This window comes from Rhinolophus ferrumequinum, chromosome 3 (assembly GCF_004115265.2).
Source record: "Rhinolophus ferrumequinum isolate MPI-CBG mRhiFer1 chromosome 3, mRhiFer1_v1.p, whole genome shotgun sequence".
Taxonomy (NCBI): domain Eukaryota; kingdom Metazoa; phylum Chordata; class Mammalia; order Chiroptera; family Rhinolophidae; genus Rhinolophus; species Rhinolophus ferrumequinum.
The window spans coordinates 4,875,842-4,882,959 of NC_046286.1; positions in this window are offsets into that span (position 1 = coordinate 4,875,842).

Genomic DNA, 7,118 nt, shown 5'->3' on the forward strand with positions numbered 1-7,118 from the left:
TTAAAGAAATGGATTAAAACAACAATAAAGTATCACTTTTGCCTAATCAGACTGGCAAAGCTTTAAAAAGATTTATAATAGCTTTTGTTGGCAAGAGGGTAGGGAAACAGGTATTCTCAAACACAACTGCTTCTGGGAATGTAAATTGATAGAATTTTTCCTAAAGGTGAGTAGAAGAGAATTTAGGTGAATTGGTATGAAAAACTTTAAAATATTCATGTACTGTAGTCCAAAAATCTTAGGCTTATAAATAAGCTCTTCATAGAAGTATTATAATACATATAATAGTAAAAAAATGTGAAAAGTTTGAATTAGCCCAAATGTTTATGAATAGGAAAACTGTTGCAAAAAAAATAATTTTTACCATAAAACTTGGCTATACTATGTTAAGTGAAAAAAAGCAGGATGTAAAATTTGTATATTGTGTGAACCTAACTATATAAACAAAAGATTGGAAATATCAATGGATAATGATTATTAATAATTTTAATTTTTATACTTTTCTATATTTAAAGAAATAAACAGATCAACTGTATTTTCTTTAATTGATTAACCTATTATCTCTGTTAACAGAGAAAGATGTTTATAATATATTCTTAAATGATAAAAGATACAACAAAAAGTAGTATTACCGGTAATCAATTTCTAAGAGAGATGCACAAATCAGTGCAAGAGATGTCTGGAAGGATATGCTCCAAAGTATTAACAATGACGATCTCTGAGTATGAGAGAGACTTTTACATTTTTTTATCTGCATTTTCAGATTTTTAATAAAATGATCATGTGATAAAACATTAAGAGACACTTCATTTTGAAGGAAAGAAAATTGGGTGGCCTGGGGGCTTGTCAAGCATGAGTTCATTTCAGTTCTTTATATTCTCCTCTCCAAGTCAGATGCCTTAACCTCGTAAGCAGCAAAACCTAGGAAGCAGCTAACAGTCACACGCGCTCTTCAGTCAGGCGAGCAAATGCGTGCTGGCTTACTGTAAGTCGGGCTGAGTTAGGCTCAGTGGCCTAGAAAGAGAGGTTTAATCCTCGTGCTATGTGGCCTTGGACACATCATTTAGTTTCTCTCCAGATCTCAGTTTCCTCACCTCTATATAGGGAATGCTGCAAAAAAGATCACTGAAGTGGAGCAAAAGAATACATCAAACAAAAGAAAACAAATATTTGGGATTTCATCTACAGCCACAATTAGTATTTACATAAACTTAACCACAAGCCAAAGCTTCCATTCTGCACGTATTTCCCAGGATTGGACGTTTAAATGAGGGGGGCATGAGTGTAAAGGTTAAATATTAAGGTATTCCATCACGATGGGAGAGACGAGGACATATATTTCTATAAATAACTACATAAAGGTGCAAAGCAGCATATGTTCGAGTGCCACATGAGCAGTAGACAAAGAGGCCGTAGGATTTGGGAGTCAGTAGACTGGGATACCCGAAAGGTCTGCAAGGAGACCTTACCCAGGCCCTACATGATTCTCCACAGGCCTTGAGAAACAGCTCAGGAAGGGACACATGACAAAATCATTTAGGCGTTTCTTGTTTTAATTGTGGTTTAAGAAGACACAAAACTTACCATCTTAATCATTTTTAAGTGTAGAGAGTTCAGTGGTATTAAGCATATTCACGTTGTTATGCAACCCATTTCCAGAACTGTTGGCTCTTGCAAAACTGAAACTCTGTACCCATTAAACAACAACTCCCCTTCCCGCCCCGTCCCAGTCCCTGGCAAGCACAGTTCTACTTTCCATTCCTATGAATTTGACGACTTTAGATACTTCATATAAGCGGAATCATACAGTATGTGTCTTTCTGTGACTGGCTCATTTCACTTTATACAATGTCCTCAAGGTTCATCCATGTTGTGGCATATGTCAGAATTTCCTTCCTTTTTAAGGCTTAATAGTATTTCATTATATGTATATAACACATACCGTGTTTCCCTGAAAATAAGCCCGGGTCTTATATTAATTTTTGCTCCAAAACACGCATTAGGGCTTATGTTCAGGGGGTGTCACCCTGAAAAATCATGCTAGGGCTTATTTTCCGGTTAGGTCTTATTTTGGGGGAAACACAGTATTGTTGCTCCATTCATCTGTCGATGGACATTTGGGTTGCTTCCACCTGTTGGCTATTGTGAATAATGCTGCTACAAACGTGGGTGTGCAAATATCTCTTCAAGACCCAGCTCTCAATTCTTCTGGATATATAACCAGAAGTGGGATTTCTGGATCATGTGGTAGTTCTATTTTTAATTTTTAAAGGGCCCTCCATACTGTTTTTTCATAGCGGTTGCACCACTTTACAATCCTACCAACAGAGCACGTGGGTTCCAGTTTCTTTACATCCTTGCCAACATGGTTATTGTTTTGTTTTGTTTTTTGACAGCAGCCATTCTGACGGTTGTGAGACGATATCTCATTGTGCTTTTGATTTGCATTTCGGTAATGACTAGTGATGTTGAGCATCTTTTCGTATTGTTGGCCGTATGTATATCACCTTTGGAGTAATGTCTCTTCAAGTCCTTTGCCCATTTTTAATCAGGTTATTTGATATTTTTGTTGAATTATGGGAGGACTTTATATATTCTAGATATTAACCCCTTATCAGCTATATCATTTGCAGGTATTTTCTCCCCTTCCATGGGTTGCCTTTCAACTCTGTTGATTATGTCCTTTGATGTACAAAAGTTTTAGGTTTGATGTAGTCTCATTTGTCTATGTTTCTTTTTTTGTTGCCTGTGCTTTTAATGTCATATCCAAAAATCATTGCCAAGTCCAATGTCATGAAGTTTTTTTCCCCTATGTTTTCTTCTAGGAGTTTTATAGTTTGGGTTTTATGTTTAGGTTTTTTAATCCATTTTGAGTTATTTTTTGTAATGATGTAAAATAAGGGCCTAAGCTCTTTCTTTTGCATGCATTTGGGAGTTTATAACAGTTATGAGAACCAGCCTTCTCTTTACTGCCTCTTATTTTCTGTCCTGATCACAGAAACTTATCTAGAAGTGACTCCAGGAAAAGGAAATAAAATCTAAGGTGTACATGAGGGGGCATTTTCACCTGGGAAGTGAATAAATAGGTGAGGAAAAACAGCAGCCTATGGCCGGGAGCAGTACCACCACTTTCACCATCTACCCAGAGCATGACGGGAAAGGACCAGATCCCCTACATTTGGGCTTTCTCCAGTTCCTTTACCCTGTTAGCCTACTCGAGAGATATAAAAACAGGAGGCACCAAACTATTGTACTATCGTTCTTCTAAACAGAGCATCTGATGCCCTGGGTCCCTTTTCCCACTGTGTTGAACGGGACAATGCAAACGAAAACCTGATTGTCTTTAGCTCACGTCCCTTGGTCCCTTGACCTAGATACATCCAGAAGTAGTCCATTCTTTTCTTTTCTGTTTTTTTTTTTCCTTCTCTTCTTGGCCCCTTTAGTTTACTAGAACCAAAACATTTACAAGTAAACACCAACTCCTATGTCTCCCTCACGTAAAAAAAAAAAAAAAAAAAATCCCTCAGAATCCCTCTTGTTTTATTATAATCACTCTTTTCACTCTTTCTTCAACTGGGTCACAATTGAAGAAAGCATCTTGCTGTCTACACCCTAGGTAGAGGTAAGACAGAAGAGGAGGAAAAGGGGAACAAATACATAATGAACCCCTACAATGTACCAAATGTCCATCACTTGAAGTACTTTGACTCATTTAATCCTCACAGAATGAGATCAGTATTTATTATTCCCATTTTGCAGATAAGGAAATGGAGAGTGACACCTTATATAGCTGTTACAATACCATTGACTTCTCTACGTCGTACTCCATATCCCTTGACTACAGATATATCTATATCTTTAGTTATAGTTGACATTCAATATTATTCTACTTCAGCTTTATGTGTGTAGTGCATTGGTCAGGCATCTATCTACACAGTCTATGACGTGATCCCCCTGATAAGTCCAGTGCCCATCTGGCACTTTACATGATCTTTACAACATTGTTGATTATATTCCCCATACTGCATTAATTACCAATTTGTATTTCTTAATGCCTTCACCTTTTTCACCCTGCCCCAACTCCATTCCCATCTATCACCCTGATAGATCTAGTACCTATCTGACACCATACCTAGTTATTACAATATTATTGACTATGTTCCTTATGCTATACCCTATATGCCCCATGACTACTGTATAACAGCCAATTTGTTCTTCTTAACCCCTTCTCCTTTCACCGATCCTTAACGCCCCCTCCCATCTTAAAGAAGTCCCTCTAAGATTCCTTGTCATACTGGTTTGGTGGTGATGAGCTCCTTCAGCTTTTTCTTGTCTGGGAAGCTCCTTATTTGTCCTTCAATTCTAAATGATAGCCTTGCTGGGTAGAGTAATCTTGGTTGTATGTCGTTGGTTTTCATCACTAGAAATATTCCCTGCCACTCCCTTCTTGCCTGCAAAGTTTCTATTGAGAAATCAGCTGCCAGTCTTGTGAGGGCTCCCTTGTAGGTATCTAACTGCTTTTCTCTTGCTGCTTTTAAGATTCTCTCTTTGTCTTTAACCTTTGGCAATTTAATTATGATTTGTCTTAGTATTGACCTCTTTGGGTTTCTCTTTGGGACTGTCTGTACTACCTGGGCTTGTATGTCTATTTCCTTCAGTAGGTTAGGGAGTTTTCTGTCATTATTTCTTCAAATAGGTTTTCAATTCCTTGCTCTCTCTCTTCTCCTTCTGGTACCCCTATAATGCAAATGTTGGTATGCTTGATATTGTCCTGGAGTCCCCTTAAACAGTGTGTACTTCCAAGACTTTTTTTTTCCAAGTCAAGTTGTCCTTTCAATCTTAGTTGTGGAGGGCGCAGTTCAGCTCCAGATCTAGTTGCCATTGTTAGTTGCAGGGGGGCGCAGACCACTTTCCTTTGCGGGAGTCCAACTGTCAACCTTGTGGTTGAGAGCCCACTGGCCCATGTGGGAATCAAACTGGCAGCCTTTGGCATTAGGAGCACGGAGCTCCAACTGCCTGAGCCACCGGGCCGGCCATGTAATGCCAGACTTTAAACTGACATTGAGCCTCTGTAACTTTCATGTACACAACAGAACATTTCAGTTCATAGTTTCTCATCTAAAAAGATAGACTTGTACACTTCAAAAAGGTGAATTTTATAATATTCATTAGCATCAAAGTCTGGCATTTAGAAATGGCTCGTTGTAGGTAAATTCTCGTCTATGGTATTGCTGTCACTTCAAGCTCTAAGGTGGCTACAAACCCTCCTTAAAAAAATACACTTACTAAGAAACAACTAGACGGTTAACAGTGACGCTATTGGGTCAAGTGTGGTCATGGAATTGTGTGTGACATTTCCCCCTCACCTTACATGAAAACCTATGATTTATATTAAAATCTTCTGTGATTCATAATATATACCACTTAACATTTAAAAAAAATCAGTGTCCAGCCATATTATCGCTCCAGATTTTTTGTTCTCAGAAGGCATTCTATCAGAAATTTAACACTACTACCAAGAGCTGGTTTATGAGGTATGACAATTAAGTTCGCGAACTCATCCTAGAAAGACTGCTACATACCTCATTGCTGAATATCACTACGGTCACCTTCAAAGGACTCCCCTTGGGAAGCTATGCACCGATGCCAGTGCCCAGTCCACCCTTCAAAGCAATTCTGGAACTCTTTTTCTGGAATGGCCATCAGAGCTGTCGTTGTATTACCCTTGAGGGTCCTTAATGTCATCAAAATGTCTTCCTTTCAATATTTCCTTTATCTTCAGGTAAAGAAAGAAGTCATTGGGGGCCAGATCAGGTGAGTAGGGAGGGTGTTCCAGTACAGTTATTTGTTTACTGGCTAAAAACTCCCTCACAGACAGTGCTGTGGGAGCTGCTGCATTGTCGTGATGCAAGAGCCATGAATTGTTGGTGAAAAGTTCAGGTTGTCTAACTTTTTCATGCAGCCTTTTCAGCACTTCTGAATAGTAACCTTGGTTAACTGTTTGTCCAGTTGGTACAAACAGTTCATAATGAATCAAAAATTCATGATGAATAATCCCTCTGATATAAAAAATGGTTAGCAACATTGTTGCAACAAGTTTGCAAACTTAATTGTCAGATCTCTTAATGCTATTTCTAAAGATTGGGTGTGCAGCTCAGATTTGGGGCAATCATAGGGACCTTGGAGTCTGACAGATGAGTTCAAATCCTAGCTCTGTCACCTACCAGCCATGACATTGGACAAATTATTTCCTCCTTCTAAATATTGTATTCTACCTCTTACAGTCAGTAGAAGCCCCAAATAAGAGAATGTATATAAAGCACTGAGCATAATGCCCAACACATAGTGGGTTGGCCGTAACCTCCTACAAGATATTCCCTTTACTTTTTAGAAGACCTTTAAGAAGCATAAACGTAGATACTGATTTCCCTTTGACAAATGAAGAAACTCACAAGCTTATTGAGTGTTACTGATGGTGTGAAGCCAGAGGACTGCTTATTCACTACTGAAAAAGTGAAAATTGGGACAACTACTTGGCACAGCCACAATTTGGCAATGTCTAGGAAAGCTGAAGTTTTCCCTCCATGCCAGCAAGTCCATTTCTAGGTACATGACCTAGAAAATTCTCACTTGTGTGCCGAGGAGATGGATACAAGAATGTTCCTTGAAATAATATTTATGAGAGCCAAATATTGGAAACAATCTAAAGGTCCATCAACAAGAACATGGATAGATCAATTGTGATATAGTCATGAAATAAAACATGATTCCATTTTATATAAGATTTAAAAACATGAAACAATAGTATATAATTTTTATGTGATAATATATACCAACTTTTAAAAACAATAAGTAATGGATTCAGGATAATGGTTATCTCAAGAAAAAAAAAGAAGAGAGTGTAATAGGGAAGGGACACCTGTGTGTGTGTGTGTGTGTGTGTAATTATTTCTATTTTATTTCTTGAGAAATATCTAAAGCAAATGTGGCATAATTTTAGGATTTGTATATAAGGACTCGGATGTTTGTTATATTCTTTATACATATATATGAGGTGTGATCAAAAGATATGGTGAATGTTTAAAAAAAGTATTATAGTAAAAGACACATTGCCATTA